The following is a 24,509-nucleotide window of genomic DNA, read 5'->3' as shown; positions in this document are numbered from 1 at the left end:
GCTTCCCAATGGCTGTCGGTGAACAAGCCTCCTCCGTGAGCTCCTGCCAGGATGCATTGTACTGCCACAGACTCAAAGGAACAGAGCCAAGTGACCACGGACCAAAATCTCTGGAAACAGGTCCAAAATTAACCTTTCCTCTTTATAAATTGATTTAGAAAGCTAATACTTCTCATGACTTACAAAGGCCCTGCCCCACTGCTAAGATCAGCTAATGACTTATTTTGGCCAATGCAATGCAAGCAGACAGAAGGTACAGCACATCTGAACAGAAGTTTTAAATGCGGCTGTGCAGTTTGGCTCGGCCTCTTGTTCTTCTCAGCCACAACAAAACAGGCACACCAGGGAATGAGAAAGCATATGGAGCAGAAGCACAGCCAACGCACAGCCCAGGTGCAGCATGAGGAAGAAATAAACTTCTGCTTTATAAGCCACTGAGGGTTGGAGTTGTTTGTTATGCAGCCAAACAAAAAAGACAACTGACTAATCACCCTCCAGCACAAGAGAAGAATGAAGCCATAGGGACTTCACCAGCTTTTTGCACCCCTATCCTACGGCTCCAATCCCCCACCTAACATATTGCAGACCTGGATCCAACCCCATGGTGACTCATTTTCCATCCATTCATACCTGAGGCTCCTTACGGAGTGAGCCTTCCCTGCAGCACCCTTAGTTCATACTCATTCCTGCTAGAGGAGGAAAAAGTGGTTTCAGCAACCCGCTTGGGGTCTCAGAGCGAACAGTTCCCTCCTCCCTTCCCTAGAGGCTCCATGCTGCAGGCTGACAGATGCTCGGTGTTTAGGACAGAGAGCAAGGTGTACAGGAGGGACCACAAAGCTATCAGCCTGGAGTCCTGGATTTTGATTCACACTGTCACTGTGCCATGTGACCTCCTTGAGGCATGGGTCTCTAAGGGCTTGGTGACCTGGGGCAAGTCACTCTCCCTGCCTGAACCGATGGATGATTTTTAAAGCCAGCCCTGGGATGCCCCAAGAGTCCTTAGCAGAAAGCTGTGGCAAAAAGCCTGCAGCCCAAGTTCTCAGCTAACCCCACCCCTAACTTCAGCCAGCTCAGACTCTTGTGCTGTACCGAACGTATTAGGTTTCTAGGTCAGGTTTTTACTTGTCCAAAAATTCTAAGGCTAACTTCATTTAAAAACCACTAGCTGGATAATCCTAGGGAGTCTTTTCTACTGTGGACCACTGTGAACAGGCCCTCAGATGCCCGACATTTTGTATGTCCTGTGGCTACTGCCTCCCTGTCACCCTGTCAAAAGTTTATGGACAGCCTGTGGTGACGGCCTACACATCAGAATGTAATGAAGTAGACCCACCATAACTCATCCAAGAGTTATAAAATAGCCGCCTCTCTTTCTCCAAGGTGATGAACTCTTAACGGCTAAGGAAAGAAAAATGATCTTTCAGAGAGATACCACCATGGAAGGGTGCTCAAGGTCTTAGCTTTCCACTTGAGGTTCACCTCTTGCTTAGTGTCTGGGTAAGACACTGCCTGCCCATACCCCAACACCCCAATCTAGAAAAGCATTCTTTGGAATAAGTTTCATACTCAGATTACATTATACAACCAACATCCCCTGGAAACTATGCCAGCGGGTGGAGCTCTGTTAGGTTATTTCTTGGCCGGATTTCTTTCATTCTCTCTTCCTCACCTCCTCTGGGACTTCCTTTAAGAAACTCTGGTCTAGGGAGCTTGGAGACTAGGGGGACTCTACCCAAGGGACTGAGAGCTTCAGTTTCCCGAAATCCCCTGTGAGGGACCCACATCCTGAGCAGAGAAGAATGGGGCAGACTCAACAGTCAGGGCTCCATAGACCAGGGGCCACTTCCCATCTGCCCAGACAAACACTCCTTCCCAAAATGACTGAACAATCCCCGGTGTGACAAGAATCCATTATTTCCCCGAGCAGTGACCATGTAACACCCATGTCCCACTTTCCAGCTGCTGATAAGCAGGCAAGGGCAGAGATGAGACGTGAGGATCAGAAGGCAGGACATGAGGTTGCTGGAGCAGCCAGAGAAGATTAACTGAAATGGAGAAAAGCCAGTCTGTGGAGACAGGAAAGGCTCAGGAAAGAGAGGAACTCTGGTTCGGGGCGATTGACACAGAGGGACATGAGCAGAGCAGGCCTCTCAGGAAGTCAGAGACCATTTGATGGGAAACGCAGTTTGGACTTTTCCTGGCTTAGAAAACACACAGACAGGGCCCTGTTTCCTCTGTGTGCAGAAGACATGTGAGTGAGCGTGGCCAGGCTGGAAGTCAGAGTGAACAGAGAACACCGCACTGAGCTGAGCACAGAGCTGTGTCCAGTGCGTCAAACTGAGTCCACCGTGGTCTCCCCACAGCCCCTTGATTTGTCCCCCTGTGTCCTTTCTCACCCCAACCTCTCTATGCACCTTACTGTGGCTGAACAGCCTTTTCACCCTGCAGCTGTGTCTGTCTGTCTGTCCTCAGCAACTCCGCTGGCCTTGCACTGCCCAGGTCTTCTTCCCTCCAGCCCAGTAGGCCTTGAGGACCTGGTGGCCCTGCCCATACCTCCAGCCTCCCCTCCCTTGCTCCCTGGCTTTCTCGGTCTCACCAAGCTCTGCCCTTTGCCTAGAATGTTTTTCCCAGGATTGACTAACCAGCTTCTTCTTTTGCTCCTGACTTCATAGCCTCCCTGACCCCTCAGATCAAGAAGGTGCTACCTGCTGCCCCCAGATTCCATGGTTTCTTTGATTGCCCTCTTCTCAGTGTGTGTTGCTCCGTTCAGTCCCGGGCCCCACCCTGAGCTGACCTCAGGTCTCCACCCAGCCCCACTTAGCATAGTACCTGGCTGGCGCTCCTGGCTCCGACCATTGCTGCTGAGTGTATGTGAATGCGAAGTGCACTTGCCTCAAAAGCTCAGTCTCCAAATTAATTGCTCTCACATCACCCCTGCTACCAGAGACTGTTAAGTGAAGTAACAATGACAATTAACCTTGTAGTGCTTTCCATGGGACTCCACTTTTCCTAGATCATCTCACTTGACCCTCAGAGCAATCTAATGGGGTGAGTCTTATTATTTCCAGCCTATAGATGAGAAAGTTAAGCATAAAACAAATTTAGTAGTTTGCCCAAGAGCTCAAAGCTAGTGAGGGATAGAGTCAGGATGTGTACCCAGGCATCCTGATCCTTGGTCCATGTGCTTAGCCACCACCAGTATGGCAACCTGCAGGCACAAAGGGGAAGGTCCCAAGGGTACATCTGTGAAGAATCCACCCTGATGCTGTGTGGTAAGCAGGAACCCAATGAGTGTGCAGAGAATGTCCTCAGCATGTGATGATAAATCTCACACTTCACAATTAGCGCTTCTGAGTCCCCCTCTGTGTTCCCAGAACCCTCAAAGCTCCCATCTGCTAAATATCTCAGTCAGATCAAGGTGAAAGGGGTGTGGGCCAGCTCTGAGGCCTCTTTGCTGCAGTGAGATACACCACTGTGTGGTTCACCCCGTGTGCCCGGGGCCCTGTGCACTGGATGGAGTTGGCTTTGGCCACCTTTCATCAATTAGCTAGGTCCAGACCAAACATAATGTTTTGACAAAGACTGTTAAAATGGACTTTCTCCACAGAGCCCATAATATGTAGTGAGGTTATTTAATCCAGAAAGGAATCCAATGACCTGGAGAAAAAGCGGTGGTGTTAAAGTGACCATTTTCTTTGCCTGGATTTTCAGAAGCTGCTTAACCTACTGAGGATGGAATCACTTGGCTTCAGGCTGGGTTCCCTCCAGAGTCCTGGCCCTGTTCCTCTGCCCTCAGATGGGCTTCAGTACTCACTGGGAAGCACTTTACAAACACAGACTTCCAGGCCCCACCCTGGAGAGTCTGAGGCTCCGGATCTGGGATGGGACCCAGGAATTTGTTCTCGAGATATCCTGGGCTCCCAGGAAGCCAGTGTGTGGAGCAGTGTCTGGACATCACTGAGTGGTGATGTAGATGCTGTCATCACACAAGGTCTGGGGGGATCTAGGCTCAATCTTTCCTTCCCACGAGATTCCTGACCAGGTAACAGTGGAGCCTCCATTTCCTTATTTAGAAAAGGGGTACCTAGTGTGTGGCCTGCTTGTTCCTTGAGTGACTTACAAGGACCAAAGGAGTTGATATGAGGAAGATAATAAAAATAGCTAGCATTACACTCTTAAGGACATAGTATTCCTAGTGATAGAGCATTTCATGTTAAAAATTATTTTTGACCAAGCAAGGTACATTTTTATTGATACAGAAGTCATGCCCCTAGGAAGACATGTTACACAGAGTAACAGTAAATTAAGAAATGTGTTTCCTCTAAAGGTAAATAGAAAGTTCTCACCATTTAATATCCGAAAAACTTTTAGTTGTAGAATGCTCACCTACGAAGTTATCTCGAAGAGGCTTTTGCTTTATTCCACTTCTGCCAAACTTAAGAGAAAATATACTGATGAAAAGGAAACATATCCACATTGGAAAACATTTGACTGTCTAATTTTTCAGAACTTGATTCTTATATCAATCACTCAATCTCTGTTTATTGTGCCAAAGACTGAAAATCAGTGCAGTGGAGAGCCTGTTTTTGACTGTCAGGACAGCATACACTTTTCAATATTAGAAAGGCTATTTATTCTAAAGAGCAAATTATTAAAGAGTTATGCTGAGATATATCTTTTTTTGGGGTACTGAGTAGAAAATAATGCACTGGTGGGTCCTTTGACAGAGATGTCTTAGAGAAAATGTTTTAAGTGGTTAAAGGATTCAAGGAAAATACAGGAAAAAAGGTATGAGATTTGATGTTTACTTGTTGATCTGGATTAATGTCATTTCTAAACTTTAGACATATCTGATAGGCTAAAATGGCTTACAAAGAAACGTGTCTGTGTGTGTATGTGTATATATTGATAGATATAATTAAATATATATACAAACACATATATACTGTTACCCAGGTATAAATCCTTTTTTCAGGATTTTTTAGATAGTGATAGATAAAAATAATTTTAAAATGTCATACTTTATAGTTTTAATTTTAAGGGAAAGATTGGTTATTTTCAATTATTAAAGGTTAAAATAGGCCAAATCACTTTTTATGCAATCATGTTTTATATGGTGGTCTCATTGCACATTGTGTTTTTCTGCACTTTTTACGGTATCCTTATCACGCTGGTATGTCAATCTACACCCTAAAGAAAACTCCATTTAATGATTGTGCCTTGTATTCTATTATTTTTGGCATCATTAGTAAAATTTAAGTTGTCTATTGTAAATGATAACTATATGACTTAGGAGAATGTATTGCTATATGTACTGCTATGGAAAAGGAAAGCAGTTATTTATTTGTTTATGGTACAGTTAGTTATTTTATACTTTAAAACCCAACATAAATACCATTTCTATTGTTTAAAAATTATTGTCCATTTTTTTAAAAGTTTAAAGAATGTAGTATTTTCTGAGGACTGGTATGGTACAAAAATGTAACCAAAATTTTCAGATACTACATTTTTAAAAAAAAATAAAAAATAAAAAATAAAAATAACTAGCATTTTTTGGCCATGTGCCAGGCACCTGATACAGCATTTTGCCTGCATAGCTCAGTCTTCATAGTTAATTGAGAAGCTGGACATGATAGTGCATCCCCATAATGTCAGCATGGTAGAAAGCTGAGGCAGGAGGATGGCAAGTTGGAGCTCAGCCTGGGCAACTTAGCAACTCAGTGAAACTCTGTCCCAAAATTAAAAACAAGAAACATTATAAAGGCATGGGGGTGTGCTCAGTGCACAGGTTCTGAGTTCATCCCCAGTACCACCAAATAATAATAAAATCGGTATTCTTATCTCTGTTTTAAACACAAGTAAGCTGAGGAACAAGTTGGTCAGGTGGCCTGCCCAAAGTCACAAGGCCCGAGATGTGAATTGCACTCCTCAGTATGTGTGAGACACTGTCCCACCCCATCCTTTGTCGACAGCATCAGGGTGTGAAGATCCTAGCTGAGGGCCAGCATAGGAGGAGCCTTGACGTTAAACACGACTGGCCCGTGCCCTCCACAGGAGGACAAGATGGTACGGGCAGCTGTCGGGGGTGCAGAGACATGAGCCAGTTTCTGCCAACCCTAAAGAAGGAAAGATAGCACAAGGATGGTAACGGCCCTGAACAGGGCACACACTGGTTGCCATTTTGAATTGCTGAGGCCAAGCCAAAAATATTGAGAATCCCTAAACAAATGACCCTTGCAATTTGCACACCTGACAGCAAGTGCTACCATTTCCTGAGTACCTCCTTTGTGCAACACCCCTTCGAGCTATCATATTTCTGAACCCTCACTGTAGCCCTGTGAAGGAAGACATCATCTCAGCTTATTGTCCAGGTGAGAAAGCTGGGTCTCATAGACACTAGGGATGGTGTCCCAGGGCCAGCAAGCAGTGGACACTAGATCTGGATCCACACTGCCTACCTCCAATGCTCTGCCCTTCTGACCACGTTCATGTTCCTGATGGTGGACAGCTGTGACAAGGCTGGTGACCTGGGGCACAGGTTCACAGATAACATGCATGTCACAAAGATTCCCAACACACAGCTTTGGATACTGAAGATGAAGTTCCCTGTCCATGGTGGCACCGCACCACTGATCACATGACAAGCTGCACCAGTACACAAGTGACAGAGGACACCTTCCCCAGGAGTTGTCTGTGGCATCAGCCAGGAAAAGAGCCTCCCCACAGGGCCACTGTCAGCTGGCTCAGACCAAAAACACTGGGTCCCCATTTTACAGGTGGAATCAGAGAAGGTAAATGGCTTTTGAAGGCTGCAAATGACCTGGGCCCTGCTCAGACCTGAAAACTGGTCAAATCTGCTCCCTCAGACTGGAGAAGTAGAGACAGTGGGGGGTGGGGTTTGAGCAGTGGGGGACCCACCCTTTGGTCTAGGCTTAATGACACAATTTGGATAGGGAGCCTAGAACTTGTGCATAATCACGTATTATCTTAAAAATAGCAAAACAAAAGATCCTCCCTCCATTCCCAACCACATCCACATTCTGATGATGCCGCACAATCTCACATCCTCCAGGAGGAGGCATCAGACCTGGCTTCCAGCTTGGCCTTTCATCCACCTATGGAATCCACACCATGACATCACATGAGGTTTATGCAGATTCGGGGCATCTGTGCCACGAAATCCACCACCAGCATCTACCACTTCCTAAGATGGACAAAAGGCAGCCAAAGGCACTCTGGATGCAGAAGACACTCTGATGTCAAAGGGAATCCCTGCTACAGGATGCCCAGGAGAGCAACACCAAAACAGATGGGACCAATTTAATATCTCTCTCAGCAAAGGAGTCTTGTTAGGAGAGCAAGGACAGAGCAGAGGCATTAGTATAAATTACCCTGCATGCTCATAAAGGCCTACTGCTCAACACTCCCAGGAGGCTAAAGAATTGTTTGCTCCAGCCTGGAAGCCCCAAAGCATGCAAATTAATAGCTATGATTTATCATGAGGTGTTTTTCTCCAGCATACTTGGCCCAGGTTTCTTTAAGTATTTGGGTTCATCTATCTAGCATGTGCCTGGTGGAGTTACTGCTACTATTATGCAAAACACATCATAAATCCAATATTTAAGAGAGGTTTATTTAAGCCATACTAGTGTCCAGGGTCCAAGCTCATTACCATGAATACAATTAATTCCTGGCAAGGTATCCAACAATGGAAGCCAATCCACTGTCTATGTGAGGCACCAATGGTCACAGGCTCTGCAGGGGCCCCAACGCACCTTTCTTCCAGAGTCACTCACTATCCCTGGCTCAGCCTCCCTAGGCTGCTGCACCCTTTCTCAAGCTGGTCCCTCCCCTAGCATTCTCTTCCTACTCTGTCATCTTCCAAAATCCTAAACAGCCCTCCAGGCCCAGCTCAAGGCTCACTGAAGCAAGACTCTTCCTCTTGCCTCTCCAAACTATGAAGGGGCAGGCGAGGGGTCTGGAGGTGAGCTGGCAGACCCTGACCCAGCCCCTTGTTCTTCCTGTTTCCTCGTTTGGTGAGCATGACTTCCAGTTCCTTTCTGGCAAACACTGCATTTCGCTCCCATGCCTTGGAATCCATGCTCCAGTGTATCTGCTTATGTCAGGCTTGTGAGTCCACCCATCTTCAGATCCTCATATTGTTCCAGTACCCAAAATTGTGTCTGTCAAACACCAAATGCTAAGAAAAGATGGAAACCAGGAGGGATGTGGGAAAGGGAGGGGAGAAAGGAAGAAGGAGGGGGTGAGCCGTTCCATCAAGTGAGGGGCCCATTGGGAAGCCTTCAACAATTCTAGAGAAAACAAATTATCATTATGATCCTTCCTTTGAGGATGAAATGTGGTATCTAAATATTGAAAACCATAACCATGTAACCATATATATGAGACCTTATGTTTCCTTCGCAACCACACTTGGTGGGGGGAACTGGTTCAGAGAGGTGAAGCAACTAATCTACTATGGTTTGAATGTGTTCCCAAAAGTTCACAGGTTGGAACCTTAATCTAAAAATTTATATGTGAATAGTACTTGGAGATGGAGCCCATGGGAGGTGATTAGGACTAAATGAAGTCATGAGGGTAGAATCTCTAAAATGGCATTAATGACTTTATAAGAAGGGAAAGACACACCTGAGCTGCATGCTAGCATGTGATGCCCTCTGCCATGTCACAATACAGCAAGAAAGCCCTCACCAGATGCCAAGAAGATTCCAACCCATGCTCCTGGACTTCTTAGCCTGTAGAACTGTGAGCCAAATGAACTCCTATTCTTTACCAATTACCCAGTCTCAAGAATTTTGTTATAAGAACAGAAAACAGAAAACAGAAGACATAACCCAAAGTCATATAGAAAGAGACAGAGCTGAAGTTTCAGGCTCTTCCACTGAACCACCTGGCTACCTACTCCCAATTGGCTTCTAGAAGACAGAAGCAGCCAGCACATATTAAAGCCCAGAATAGGTGAGCATACAGGTTGCCCTTCTCTAGCTAGCATCCTCCGGTGTCTGATCAGTTCTGGGACACAGACTCCAGGGTAGGTGTTAGGTTAGATCCCCAGCCCTGTTCACTAGGCTGTGGTTCCATGCAGAGCCTCATCTTGGCTTCAATGCTGAGTCTAGACTAATTAAGAGAAAGCTCTAGGGTGGGGGATTTAGCTCAGTGGCACCGAACCTGCCTCACAAGCGCAAGGTCCTGAGTTCAATCCCCAGTACCAAAAGAAAAAAAAAAGGAGAAAACTCTAAATGATATTACAGCTAATTTCCCAAAAGAGATAAGCCCCAAGATATTGCTGTACCCAGATGTAATTAAAAGAGAAGAGAAGACAACAGAACTGGGAGAGGAGGGAAGACAGTGCCAACATTTGTTGAAATGTCCACTACTGTGTCATGGCAGGCACTCTACAAGTATGCCCTTCATTTACATCTCACAATAATCATATGAGAGACAGGGCTGGGCATTTAGCTTGGTGGTTCCGGTGACTGCCTTGCAAGCTCAAGGACCTGAGTTCAATCCCTGGTATCAAAAAAAAAAAATCCAATCATATGAGAGACGACTACCATGCCATGTTACAGTTGGAGAAACTGAAGCGCAGAAAAGTTAAATATTTTGCCTAAGGTCACAGAGCTGGAAGGAAACTGGACTACCATTCAACCCCAGGTTCCCTTAATCCAAAGCTTGCGCTAGAGGCTGGACCTGTCCCCTGAGCTGGGTTCATACATGGAACTAATGAGGTTAGGGTTTTGTGAGGCCCAACAAACTTCACTCCACTGGGTGAACACACACCACTAGTGTCACAGGATGGAGCAGCTGGGGTGCTGGTGGGGGCAGGACCTCACACTCCTCCAGGAGTAGCCCCAGACTACCACCGGCAGGGTGTCACCATTATGCTTTCTGTAGACAAAAGTCAAAACTCAAACTCTAACAGTCGTTGAACTATTTTTGCTGCCATTCAGACTGTCATGGTGTCACCTTGATGCAAGACCACACATCTGTGTGGGATGGTGCCACTTACCTCATAGGTCTGAGGTGAGGCGGAAATGGAATCAGGTCCACACTGCAGTCAGCAACGCTTGACAGTGTTAGCCGGGATTCTGATTCCGCTCATTTTTCACTGCACACCCTCCAGACCCTCAGGGACTCACAGACAGGCTAGAGAAGACCACTCAGGGAGCCATGGGCCACACATCACCCACAAATGGAGTGCTGGCCCCAGCTGGGGCAGCCCTGCACCCCAGCCCTGTCCCCAGGCAGATGTGCTCTCAGCTTCTCACCTGCTCCCTGGAGACTTCCTGGCATATCAGGAGTGGAGAGGTCACTGTGGTCCACAAAGGCAGCCATTCACACACTGCAGAAGTGCAAAGACCCTGCCTCTTCTGCTTCTGATTCCTCAGAGACAAGGTCACTGGAAAGGGCGCTGTGCCTGCTTTCGGCCTTCCAAACTAGCCAGCTTCCGCGAAGGAACAACAAGCAGGACTGGTGCTCATGAAGAAGCACAGAACCCTGGGCTCTACCCCCAGAAGCCTACAGGGATGGAGGGCATAGGAACAGGCCTCGGGAAGATGGAAACTTTCACCTTAGTGCAAAAGGGAAGCAGACAATCCTGGTCTTCTTAGGAAGATTCTTGGGGGAAGTGATTAAGCAGAAGTGGGAAAAGAAGGCCCGGGAGATGCTGGTATGGCCAAGGCTTCCGAGAAGGGGGAAACTACCCCATATAATCAGAAAAAGGAATGCAGACCCTTAGAGGAAAGGGGCAAGAGAAACTCGACCCTAAAGGAATGCACAAACCTCCAGCCCAGAATGTGACCTTCTCCGTGGCCTTTTGGATCGTTTCTAGAGTGAAGGTGACTCAAACTTCTCTTGTGGGATTACCCCAAGGAATCATTTCCCTGCCAGCACTGACTTGGGGAAGGGGCCAGACAGAAGACTTTGTGATGTGGCCCAGAATACACCAAAATTCTGTGGAGGCTGGCAGTGTCCTCAGCTGTGGAATGAAGAATGGGGAGGAGTGGGCCAAGAGGACCACAGCAGGCCTCGGGGCTGTTCCGGACCCAGGGAAGACTCACCTACAGGTCATGATCTGCGAAGAGACAAATACTCATGTGCAGAAACAACAACAACAATAACAAAAACCAGGAAAAAAATCAAACTCACTATGCCAAATGACAAGCCAAGCTCTGCCCTCGTGACTGCTCCCCCAAAACACCCTTTTCAAGCACACGAACACTCGCCCAATGTGCCGCTCTCCTGTCGGTAGAAAGAACTTTAATTAAAAAGTAAATTGCAGCCCGAGTGCACCTGGTAATGTGTGCAATGGCCTTGAGCCAATTAAGAAGAGGTTTCCCTTTTATTCTTTACTTCACCAGGATGGATTTATTGCTCGGCTTTTAAAGAAAGAAGAAAGAGAAAAGGGAAAAAGCAACAAGACATCTCCATAGGAGATGCCTCCTCCCGGAGTCAGGAGGTGAGGGTGACTCAGGACTGTAGGAAGGCTGAGCCTCTGTAGGCAAGATAAAGGAGCATTGCATTGCAGTGGCAGTGGACTCCTGCCACCTAAGAGAGGGCGATGGGGGGGGGGGGGTTGAAACCCAACTCCAACCAACCTTCCCTAGCAACTCTTCCCTACAGACCACCTTCTCATGTTCTGAGCCTTCTTAGAAAATGAAAGGGCTACATGGGGGCAAAGAATGAAAGACTTGGACCAACTGGCTCCATGGAAATCCAAAAGGCACGGGGTAGCCTCTCTTGACCCCCGGCCTCAGGAAGGAAGGAACAAGGCAAGGATAGCACCATCAGACAGCTAGCGAAGGGATAAGGCCATTTCCGGAGCTGTACCCAACCAAGAGGGCAGCTTGAATTTCCTGGCCAGTGACTTCCCAGCAGTTCCCAGGGCTGGCTGGGAATTGGCTATAGGCAGATATAATCCACTGGAAGAAAATGTGAATCTGGGCATTTGTTTAGCCAAGTGGTAGTGATGGCAGAGTCAGCATCCTGTCCTATTGGCAAGGGGCCACCTCTCAGGAGCCTGCTGGGCCACCCTGATGTCCCCACAGCTAGCTCAAGTGAGTGCTAAGTCAAGGCTCAGCTAACACCCTCTGCATTCATCCATTTTTATTACTATAATGCTGGGCACTGGTGAAAAAGAGTTTATTTAGCTTCCAGGTTTGGAGGCTGAAAGTCCAAAGGACATAGCACCAACTCTGATGAAGACCCTCTAAGCTCTCGGCTATATCATCCATGGTAGATGGTATCATGGCAGGAGGAAGAGATCACATGGCCAGAAAGGAAGCCCAAGAGCAATCTGGGGAGGGGCCGGAAAGGACCTCCCACTAGGCCCCACCTTCACAACACCATCACACTGAGGGCCAAGCCTCCAACACATGCACCCTTGAGGGACACAGTCAAACCACATCCAAACCACGGTGTCATCTCAGCATGAACAGGGTTCAGAGGTAGCAGGCTTGTTAGCTGTACTATAGGGATGATCACTTTGGTGATATCTAAACTCAGTTTAGCCATGTAACGTGTGTCCAAATGATCCCCTGTGTGAACCCACAATACAGAGGCAGCAGAGCCGCCCTGGCGGAAGTGAGTCTCTGTCTCTACCCCCCACATCAGGGCCCCGGCTCTGGAACACGGCCAAGGTACCTTGTGGGCAGAATAGAGCGCAATCAGCAACCATGAAGACTAGACCAAGGCTTTGGAACAGACAACCAGGGCTCTGTGTGCAAAGGGGCAGCAAAAGAGCAGGTATGATTAAGATTCATTGATAATCTGTCCTCTTCTAAATAAACTACTAAGCCCACTGCTATGTGCTCCAAGGCTATGCCAATAAGTGATCTTATAAATCCATGCACAAAGCCCGGAAAGTGCAAGAGCTAATTTCTACTTTTTAACCTTCCAGTGAGGAGAGTCTCAGGAACACTGGGGAGGGGTTGTGGAGAATGTGGCTTTAGCACCCTGGGTCTGTACCAGTTACTGTACTGTGACTCAGTAACCTCACTTGTAAAATGGCTTTACAGGACCAAGAACTCAATAAAAGGTGCTCCCCAAACCCTCAGAGTGCTGGGTCTCCTATGGCAGTGAAAGCAAGGCCAGGTGGAAGGTGTTTGTATGATGCAAAGTTCTGATCGTTCAACTTTAGACAAAAAGGTACACCAAAAAGGAAATCAACTGGGTGAAAAGGACAGATAAGACAGGCCAGCAGACAGATATCTCTGTGAAAAAGAGACTTCTACTTAACAATTGGGTAACCCCAGCCTTTTGCTAGCTCACCATGTGACCTTCAGCATGTCCCATTACATGTTTGGATCTGGGTTTTCCAGTCCATTCCCAAGATGCAAACCCCTTTGCAGGCCCAGGGTAAATCACATCTGCTGCTGATCTTCAAGGCTGAAGAAGGCTCCATCTTGTTCCTTCCTACACCTTGAGGCCTAGTCCTGCATCCTCACCAAAGGTTTTCATAGAACTACCCCCAAGATATAACCCAGGGTTTCTCATGCCTCTGCCCAGCTGTTCCCTCCATTTGGAATCCCTCCCTCCATCATTCTGCTACTATATTATTATTCAATTTTCAAGCTCAAATGCCTACAGTGCTATGGCCAGGTAGTTCAGCCACTGGGGCTAGATTAAGGAGACACCCACAGAGAAACATTCAAAATATTGAACAACTGGAATGAATGGCACTGCCCAAGCAGAACAGCCCACCAGTCTGGACAGTTTCTGGTCAAGACAGCCCACATGGCAATACCAGCAGGCTCTGGTGACCACCAGCTCTGCCACAGCTGTGATCACTCCTGTAGTTAGTAGCAGAGCTGTCTCTCCTTCTGCCTAAAGTGGGACTAACTCACCCCTGGGCTCAGCAAGGGTTAGAGTGGAGGGTGGACCACTCTCCACCCGCCCACCAATAAGGATGTCCAAGGGCAGCTCCATAGCCATGGATCAGGGCCTCATCCCACCCATGCACTGTGACTTCTGGGGCCTCTCTCTTTCTCTAGCACAAGGGCAAGCTAGTGAAAGGACACCCACAATTATGTCATCCTCAACTGTGTCACCAGAAGCATGCTTTGCAGCTCCCTGTGGCCCCGGAGAGGGAGACAGTGTGTGTGTTGATGAGGAAAATTTATGTGCGGCATGTGTTTTGTCTTTGGTGGTGTCCCAGGAGAAGCAGGCTTGCTGAGCCCCAGCTGTGGCAGCTGGAGAAACCTCATCTTTCAAAGTTTTTCAGAGATACAGGACAGAAGTGCTCAGGGCCAGAGGGTAGGGCAGGGCTGGAATGGGACCCAGGAGCATGGCCCATGCTGGTGTTGGCAAATATAAGCACAAGGCAGAGGAGAGGCTGGGGCAAGAAGCAGGACTCAGAATCACCATGTCCCACTGGCTCTGATGGAAGTGATAGATTCATTTTCATCTGGGTTTCAAACAGACCTTAAACACAGCCAAGTGCTGCCTGAATAATTCCTGCCTTCCAGGGCTGCCTGCCAGGATTTTCTGCTTTCCTCGTCCACCTGAAATAGTGGCTGACCTCCTTGCTATTTTGGAGCTGAACACTGATCCAAGCAGGGACAGAGGCTGCAAAATCCCAGCTGACTCCAACCCACCTGGCTTCCCCCCGTTTCCCAACACACAGCCTACCCTCTGCAGGCCTGTCACCTGATGCAGCCACATCAAGTGGGGCTGGACATGTACATACAGTTTGTTACTAATTCAATAAGGGCTTGTGCTCACTTCGGCAGCACATATACTAATTCAATAGGGGCTCTGAGTGGATTGGATCCCTCCTGGCTGCTGCCACTCTCTTGGCTAGCATTACAGATGAAGCAGGAAGTCTCCAGGGCCCTAGAAAAGATGCACCTGGCTGTTTCATGTTTACCAGGACAGAAGCATCCAGGGCAATGTGAGGCTGTTGTTTATTCCCAAAGGGGTTGCCACCCCACATGCTGGAGCCTCTCATCTGTGGGACTGACTTCATTGTCCCACATATTTATAAAAGCCTGCCCAGTGCCAGACACCCAGGTACATGAGATGCTGAGAAGATCAGGAGAAAGTTCCTGCCCTCCTGACGTTTACCGTCTCCTGATGAGAAATACAGCGGGTGAACAGGGAGATCAGGGAGTCTCAGGTGGTTGTGCATGAACAGAGAAAATAGAGCAAAGGCTCTGGGAAAGAGGAATGGGCAGATGAACAGAGAAAACCTCTCTGAGGAGGCGCTGACTCAGCAGAGGGCTAATGAAGCAAGCCAGAGCCAGGAGCCGTGCAAAGAACAAGGCATTCTGGTCAGAAGTAACAGCAGGGTAAAGGTTCCTGGGCAAGAATAAGGCCGGTGTGTTTGAGGGACAGCACAGGCCTGGAGTTGGAGCAAAAGCAGAGGCCTGAGAAAGTGTGAGGAGAGGAAGGCAGGGCCCCCTGCAGCAAAGGGCTCTGGGAAGCTGTGACTGCTCCCCGTTATCACTTCCCTTCCTATGAGAGGGTTGCATGCCCACCCATTGTTCTGCAGTTTCAATGTCACCCCGTGGGGGACTCCACATCCCACCCTACAGCAAGTGGCCACCTCATTGGTTTGGGCCAATGGAACATGGGCAGAACTCACACACACCACACCGAGGAGAAGCCTGAGCAGCCCTTGTGATATTCAGCCATTGTTTTCTCCTTCTACCACCAGACAGAAACAAGAGCTGTCCCCTTGCCCAGGCCCTAGATTGAGGTCACGGGAAGCATGGGAAGCTCATCCACTGTGAGCTAGAAATACCTGAGTTTGTTGTAGTTTGTATCTGGAATGTCCCTCACAGGCCTGCGTGTTGAAAGCTCAGTCATAGGCCCCATGGCACTATTAGGGGGTGGTGGCAACTTTAAGAGGTGGAGCCTAGGGAAAGGAAGTGAGGTCACTGGGGGTGTGTCCTTGAGGAGCTACTGGGATGCTGGCCCTTCCCCCCCCTTTCTCTCTCTCCCCCCCTTTCTCTCTCTCTCTTTGCTTCCTAATTTCTGTGAGGTGAGCAACTTTGCTCTACCTCATGTTCCCCACCACAATGTGCTACCTCAGCATAGGCACAAAAGCAATGGAGTCAACCAACCATGGACTTAAACCACCAAAACTATGAACCAAAACAAACTTGTCTTCTTCATTAGGTATTTTGTCACAGTAACTGAAAGCTGACTAACATAGGATTGAAAGCCTTTGAGCTATTACCACAGCACAACCTAGCAGAAACCAATTCAGCCTTGTAGGCTTCAGTAAAGGTAATAGAATGTACTCTCCCTTCAATTTATACCCATTACAGGGCTTTAAGAACAGTTCCCTGATCACATAGCTTGTGTGTGTATGTGTGTGTCTGGAGATTAAACCCAGGCTCTCTGTTCTATGGTACATCCCCAATCCTTTTTAATTTTTTAATTTTGAGATAGGGTCTTGTAAAGTTGGCCGGGCTGAGCTTGAACTGTGTGATCTCCCGCCCCAGCCTCCCAGAGTGCTGGAATTACAGGTGTGTATCACCACACCCAGCTTACATGAGGTTTTTAAAAGAATGAAGCTCCATCAGCCACACCCAACTGCCTTTGCTGCCCTAGCCACACAGCTACACACACACACACACACACACACACACACACACACACACACACACACTGAGGATGTGGCCACCACGGGCCTGAGGGCCATCTAAGCCATCTTATTCTCATGCACACTGTTCATATCACAGATGGAGAGGCACTGTCCTCTCCTGAAGTCCAGCCCACACACACCCCAGGAAGGATGTTCATGTTCTCTTCTGAGGAAGCCACAAGGGCTCCGAAAAATCTGGTGCTTTCCTGCTCCTTTCTGAGAAGCTGCCCTCAATTTGTCATCATAAAGAGGAGGCCTTTCCAGAACATCACAGAAGAGCTGAGTTACTGACCTGAGTTACTGGTCAGGAACAGAAAGCCAATTCTACCTTAGCCCCTCTTTCTGCTCAGGTCCTCTGTTCCACACCTGATCCTTCTAGATCCTTCTAGATTCACCTGATCCTTCTAGATTCTAATTCTCTGTGCCTTTCTCACACCTTCTGAGACATGGTGACCTGCTGGATACCTTTGTGTCCTCCAGGGTGACTTACACAGCATTAGTATATAATGGTGTTCAATTAGCATATTTTGAATGACTGAATAAATGCATTCCACTGGAATCCATAAGTAAAAATAAAATTCAGAGGGCAAAATGGTCTCTAGCTCTACACATGGCTAAAAAGCACCTGAAAGCTGGGTTTAATCAATAAATGGAAAAGGTTGTAGCTATTAAATTCCTCTCCACTTGGCACTGGCAAAGGACACATTTACATCTCCTTCCCCAAAGGCAGAACATCAAACGACCAGAGGTCCTAGGAGATGTCACACGTTCAAATGCAGACCTTCAGAAGAACACACACCAAGATACTGCCCAAAGCCCTGGCCACATGTGACCAGGAACAAATGCTGAAGTCTTTAGCTCCTTTAGGAGAGAAAGAACCAAGCTAAAGATTTACAGCACTATCAGCCTGTGGAGGTTGAATTCACACAACATGCTAGGCATTCACTGGGCTGGGAGGGAGAGAGAAATTTGTCCAAGGCATGGGCCTGTCTGCACAGATCACGATATCCCAACACCAATATGTGACCCAGATGGATGAATCACATGCTGGGCAAGTCAACAGCTGCCACAAGATGAAATCACAAGGTCACACAGAGGTGAACCGAGTTTTTGTGAAGGCACTGGAAGTCAGAATGGACTGGCATCATGAGCTGGGCTGGCTACAGACAATTTTATGCTTTGAAGAGTGTGACCAGGCAAAGAACAAAATAGAGGGCGCTCAGAGGGAAGCAAAAATAGCAAGTGGGAGAAGAAATGGCCCCTAGTATTCCAGGGGACTTGTTTCTAATTGACAGGCCAAGCAGCCCCAGAGACAATAAAATTGAAGCAAACTGTCCTGCCAGCAGTTGAGTACCGGAAGCTCAAGGAGAGACACTGAGCCGTGCCAGGAAAGGCCTGGAAGTTATGTCCAGGATTGGGGGGAAGGGACAACAAGCACGAGAAGACAAGTTGTACTGTAGAGTCTTAGGAAAGTGACCAGGAACCCTGGAGCCATGAGGTTGTCAGCACATGGAAAGCTCCTGGGAGATGTCACAGCAGCCCCTGGGTCCTGTGCCCCATTGCATTTCACTGGCCACATTCTTAGCAGCAACACTGTGGGCAGAGCTGGAAAAAGCATGTCTGAACCTGTAGGGACAGAAGGGCAAGCCTTCAATAAACTCTGCATAGAGAGCCATTTGCCCCTTCAGGTTCCTGAGGAGCATGGAACATAAACAAGCAAAGACAAAGATCCAGAGTGTAAATTTTTCCTGTTAGTCAGCACTGCCTATCAGCGTTTCACACACACATAAAGCACTTCTGCTATAGACCAAAGTACAGTAAGTACTAAGAAGCGCTTGTATACTTGAGTCTGGATCTGAACTAGCAACCTATTCCTGGAACACTACTGTCACTTGACAGAGTGACTGACAAACCAAAATTATTCAACTTGGGAATCTGGCAAGCTTTTCGCCAAGGCTTATCACTTCAAGAAAAGTAACTGATGATAGTATTTTTCCTCAAGACAAAATTCAAACCCTTAAAACAAAAAAATTAGAATTTGGGAAACCTTGCATCTATTACCATGAGCTTGACAATTCCCGATTCTTGTCTGATGATACCAGTGGTAATATTAATGAAAGTGGTTTTTGATAATGTATAATAAAATGTGCCCACATTTAGAAGATTTGTATAACTCTGCAAACCTCCATTTTTCAAATGTACAATGCATTGTGTTTCAAAATCATGCTTCGGTGAAAGATACAAGAGTCAAAGTACAAGTCAGACAAGTGAATTTTAATGTAAGAGAGTACAAAAAAGTTTATTGATATTGCTTCAGATTCTACAATGCAACTAGCCTCTAAAAACATCACTTGTCTATCCTAGACATAATATCAAAGAAGAATATCCACAATTATCTGAAAATGCTATCAAAATACTTTTCCTTTTCCATTTACATATCTGTGTGAAGAAGAATGTGATTCATATACTTAAAACAGCATATTCAACATAGGACAAGTCGAATGCAGAAGCAGATGTGAAACTTTCATCAAGCTAGGCATTAAAGGATTTGTAAAAATATAATGTAGTATCATCCTCAGTAAAATATTTTTTGTTTCCCAAACTGTTACTGATTGAATGTCTGTGTTCGGTGATGGTTAATCTTGATCGTCATCTTGATTGGCTGCAGAGATGGCAAGAGAAATAGTAAAACACACTCTGGCTTTGTCTGGGTAGGTCATGGGGACATGACCTTGGGGACTACATCTGATGCCTGGCGCCTTCCTTTCTGGCTCTGCTGCTCTGCTTCCCAGCTGCCCTGGGTGAGTAGCTTTGTTCTACCATGCCTTTCCCCCATGGCATTTCTGCCTTGGATCCAGCTGACCAAGGACTGAAACCTCTGGAACCATGAGCCAAAATAAACTTTTTCTCCTTTAAATTGTGTATGTTAGGTACTTTGTCCCATCAAGAAGAAAGCTGACTAATGTACATTCTCCCCGAAATTCATATGTTGAAACCCTAAACCCCAATGTGAAGGTGTCAGGAGACAGAGCCTTTGGAAGGTGATTAAATCATGAGGATGACTTAATGGGATTAGTGCCCTTTTATAAAAGAAATCCCAGATAGCTCCGCATCCCTTTCACCATGTGAGGACACAACAGGAAGTTGCCTGTCTACAAACCGGACACTGTGCCACTGCCAGACACCAACTCTGCCAGCACTTTGATCTTGGATTTCCTAGCCTTAGAACTGTGAAAAATAAATTTCTATTGTGTATAAGTCACTTTATCTATGATATTTTGTTACAGCAGTCTGAGCAGGTTAAAGCTGGCACCAGGGGTCTAAACTTCTTTTTCATTAAAAAAATGTTATTAATGTTGATTATGTGATTGAGTTTAATGCCATTAGCTAAATAATTATTTTCATATTTTCTGTTTAAGTTGCCATATGATAAATACTGACAGATGTAGCCTACATAAAAAAATTATTGAGGTCTTTAATAATTTTTAAGAGTATAAAGAAATGGGCCAGGGATTTAGCTCAGTGGTTCCACTGCCTGCCTCTCAAGTGCAAGGTCCCAAGTTCAATCCCCAGTACCAAAAAAAAAAAAAAGAGTATAAAGAAGTCCTAAGACCAAAAAGTTTGAGAACCCTTGGTGTAAACTATGGTTGGAAGATCAGAAATTCTATTTGGTCAGGGTCCAATATCCATATGAATCAAAGCTTCAGGGATGACATCTTCCCAGATGACAAGCTCAAGCCACCAGGAAACCTTTCACTTGGGTCATGAATAATCAAGGCAAGGTCCATTTTAAAAATTGTTTTATGGTTGTTACTTAGCTAGTATGCACTGTTCCAACAATACCAGTTCTTAAAATACTGAAATAACATTTTTACCATTTGGTAAAAATCTCCCCAAATCACTTGCAAGCTACCCCTCCCCCATTATCCTGGCTCTTCCTCCAGGACCCCAATATCCCCCCAAGAACCAGCAACTAAACCAGTTACTACCTGGCATAGCAGAACCAGTTACTATCTGGCATAGCAGAGGGTGCCTAGTACCCTGTTCTACCACTACACGACCTATTCTGATTGGACGCTGCCAAGCGCTACAGCAGTTGATCGTATTTTCGGTTATCAACTTTGTTGGCTCACTCTCCCAAGGATAAAAAAGCCTGAAGATAATTTAAGATTCTGAAGGGGGCAGGATTCCATAGGGATGAACACTGGCTAGAAATACCATGTGTCAGTCCATTTTCTGTGGCTAATAACACAATACAAAAGGCTGGGTAAATTTGAAAGAAAAGAGATTTATTTAGCTCACAATTGTGGAGGCTAAAAGTCTGGGATTGGGCAGCTCCATCAGTTTCAGCTCCTTGCTAGCAGAGTCCCAAAGTGGCACTGAGCATCACACAGCAAGACACAGGGAGTACACGTGTGTGTGTGTCTTCTGTGTCCCCTGTCTCTCCCACTAAGGTTCAAACATGGGGACTTCACCTTGATGACTTTTCTAATCCTAATCACCTCCCAAAGACCTCACTTCTAAACATCATATTTGGATTAAATTTTAACTCTCTTAAAACTTCAGCATGGGGATTAAGCCCCAACATGATGGGATAGATCACATTCAAGCTATAGGGGCAGATTAGAGAAGCATAAAAAATAAAGAAAAAAACACAGGACAAAACCCAGATGACTAACATTGTAAAATCATCACATGCTTATCTGTGGCTGACAACTGTAAAATTATCACATACTTATGGTGTACCATGTGCTTGAGAAAATATATCCTACTGTATTCTTATGAAAGTGTTACCCACAATTACTGTATGCTAGCCTTGTCCCCTTCCCAGAAACAGAGGCCGAGACCACACCAATCAGTGAAACAGTTATTTTTAGAGACCAGCTTACCCTTGTAAGTATGAAGTACACCTCAAACCCACTAGACATCCCAAGCGGTATGCCCCCTACCTTGTAGCACCACTCTGCTGTTAAGCTAGCTTTCTTTCTGCTTCCTCTACATTTGCCACACTTTAAATAAACTTTGCTTTGCACCATATCAGTCTTGATTCATTTTCCACTTGGAGCCCCATTTCTTCATTCTTTACCAGAGTGAGGGCAAGGCCCCAAAGAGAGGTGGAGGGTCATTAGGGGGGCCCTTACCCTACAGAGATCCCCTGCTGAATGCAACGAAACCATACCAGGCCGTGATGCCAAGTCACTACGCCATGTTGACTTGCAAAGCTGGCCTGCCTCCGAGGAATGAATCACAAACCAAATCAGTAAGAGTTGTAAGAGGTGGCTTTTGGACTCCCACTTCTCCGTGAGATGGTAATGAGCAGCAGCCATATACAAAGCCAAATGTAGGAAGAACTCTTGGAACATGGTAAAGTCTTAGAATAGGAGCTCCAGACCCAGCTTTGCAGGACCACTCACAGTCAAGCAGGGAAACATCCTAAAGCAGGAAAGGCTGAGGCTGATGCCAAAAGTCTAATGTCCTCACAGTATTGGGGCATTGTTTAAATCCTAGTGGAGTAAGTCTGGTCATCGACCTCAAGGCCAATCTCCCCTGCCTTTCCTTGCTAGGTGCTAAAAGCAAGAGAAGGGAACAGTCAATGGCTGGTGGGGCCCCAATGGCTGTTCTTCTCCAGCCCACACTCCCATTTCATGGGCCTTGTTATGGTTCATGTGTCCCTCAAGGCTCATGTGTTGGGGCTTGGTCCCCAAAGCAGCACTGTTCAGAGATGGGCCTTCTGGGATGTGATTAAGTTATGGGAGCTCTAACCTCTTCAATAGATTAATCCATTGATAAACTTCTTAGCTCAATGGGCTTATTAGGAGTTGGGGCCTAATTAGATGAAGCAGTTTTCTGAGGGTGTGGCTTTGGGGGGTGTATTTTTCCCAGCGCTCATTCTCTGAGAAGCCACTCCATCTCTCTGCTTCTTGCCTGCCATAAGGTGAGTAGCTTTCTTCTGCCATGCTTTTCTACCATGTTTCTGCCTCACTGCAGGCCTAAAAGCAATGGAGCTAGCTGACCATTGACTGAGAGCTCTGAAACTGTGAGCCAAAATAAATCTTTCCCCTTTTAAGTTGATTGTCTCAGGTATTTTGTCACAATAATGAAAAGCTGACTAACACAGACCTCTTCAATGACTCCAAAGAATAACATGAGTCCATAACACAAAAATCTGAGTGGAAATAGGAGGGAGAGCGAAAGCCTTTCTACTAAAAGAGGCATGTCTTCACCAATTAATAACAATAGAGGCATTTTGTAAATCAACATATTTTGCAAGTTCCACACCTTTATACACATAGGTCATTCTGCTTGGGACCCTTAACCCGTTTACCAACCTTTCGCAATCCATCTTTGAGTACTCAGTTCAAACACTTCTTTCTCCATGGAAACTCACACATCTGCACATACAGTACATCTGCTCAGCTGCAAATGAGCCCAACCCCCTGGCCCCCATCATATATTCTTACATCACATCACAATCCACCATGGTGATGGAACACATCTGCCCAGGTCTTTGCAAGGACTACACCTTCCACTTCACATGCCCCTGGTCACTTAGCATAGAATATGACATTTAGTGAGTATTTTTTAAATATCTGTCAATGAAATCAATGAATGCACAGAAAGAAGGAAGGAAGGAAGGAAGGAAGGAAGGAAGGAAGGGGAAAGGGAAAGGGAAAGGGAAAGGGAAAGGGAAGGAAGGGAGGGAAAAGAATCATGCTTTGGATTCTATTTGAGTCAATTCTTGCTTTCGTCTACTGGTGATGAATTCTCTTCCTGCATCAGAGATGGGGGGATCAACAATCTTCTCTTTTTTGTTTGTCATTCAGGATCCTAAACAGTCCCATCCTCTTCCCCACATTTAGTGGATGGAGATTCATGGATGCCATTAAGCAAGAAGAGCCTTGGGGCCAGGGATTTAGCTCAGTGGTTCCAGTGCCTGCCGTGCAAATGCAAAGTCCCAAGTTCGATCCCCAGTACCAAACAAACAAACAAAAAGAGCCTCACCTGGTTCATCTCTGTGCTCAGAGGAAACATTTTGTTCTGCTTTGTCTATGCAGAGAAGAATATTACAAAATATTACAATATCCAGAGGGTAATAGAGGGTAATACTGCAATATTGCCCTGTGCACACAGGTAAGCTGGCTCCACTCTGGAGCTGAAATGCCAGCTCTGGGATTTATTGAGAGGGACTTGTGATTCGTACTTTGCCGCTCTACCTTTTCATGAGAACAGATGTTATCGGCTTCTGACTCGTAGGCATCTGAAACTGGGGAAATTCCCAGTGCCCACAGAATCACCATCTAACAACCAGTGCCCATTAGAATACCACATACAAAGCCTCTTTCTGTGCAGACCTGAGGAAGCAGGATCAGGAGAGCACTCAGAACAGGGTATCAAAACTGGCACAGTATACTAACCAGGGAAGAGCTGCTCCCATGGAAGCCCCCTGCTTAGAATCACCTTCCCAAATAACAGGAGATGAGCCAGCTCTGCAACCCTGATAGAGGGATCATTCGCTTGGACCTTGCTGTGTATAAATGTCTTCCTTCCCCCGGGGATCACCCTAGGAGTAGAAGGACCAGCATATAAGGAAATAGAAGCTGAAGTCCCTCTGCAACTGGAGTCTCCTGTCATGGACTTAGAGGAAGTAAGCAAAGAGATGGTTAAATCCAGCATTTTTCAAGGAGAATACTACATTCATGAAACTAGTAAAGCCTTCTTGCTCCTCTGAATAAACAAGATTTAGAGGAAAGAAAAAGACAGAAAGAGAAAGGAAGGGAGAGAAGGGGGGAGTGAGGGAGGGAGGAGGGAAAGGAAAAGAAGGGGCCAGCGTGGTAAATACTCACAGTCAAAGAGCAGCTTTGCCACGTGGCACATTTAGCCACATTGCTAAAAGTGA

The 24,509-nt window shown here is 46.4% G+C and overlaps 1 protein-coding gene and 1 pseudogene across 4 annotated transcripts in view; both read right to left on the bottom strand.

Annotated features, from left to right (window-relative positions):
• The window catches only part of Galnt18 (polypeptide N-acetylgalactosaminyltransferase 18), a 343,509-nt gene that overhangs the window by 282,952 nt on the left and 36,048 nt on the right, over positions 1-24,509 (bottom strand). The window lies entirely within an intron of this gene.
• Positions 1-24,509, bottom strand: part of LOC147827990 (serine/threonine-protein phosphatase 2A 55 kDa regulatory subunit B delta isoform pseudogene) — a 152,124-nt pseudogene that overhangs the window by 96,296 nt on the left and 31,319 nt on the right. The window contains exon 2 of the transcript XR_015451447.1: positions 1-24,509. This exon is cut by the window's left edge and continues 96,296 nt beyond it; it is cut by the window's right edge and continues 12,630 nt beyond it. The product of XR_015451447.1 is annotated as a serine/threonine-protein phosphatase 2A 55 kDa regulatory subunit B delta isoform pseudogene (transcript).

The sequence above is a fragment of the Heterocephalus glaber genome, unplaced genomic scaffold (genome assembly GCF_053883595.1).
Source record: "Heterocephalus glaber isolate CG9 unplaced genomic scaffold, H.glaber_assembly_v1.0 deba00001428, whole genome shotgun sequence".
Taxonomy (NCBI): domain Eukaryota; kingdom Metazoa; phylum Chordata; class Mammalia; order Rodentia; family Bathyergidae; genus Heterocephalus; species Heterocephalus glaber.
Note: the sequence above shows the minus strand (reverse complement) of the source record. Positions and strands in the feature narration are given on the sequence as shown.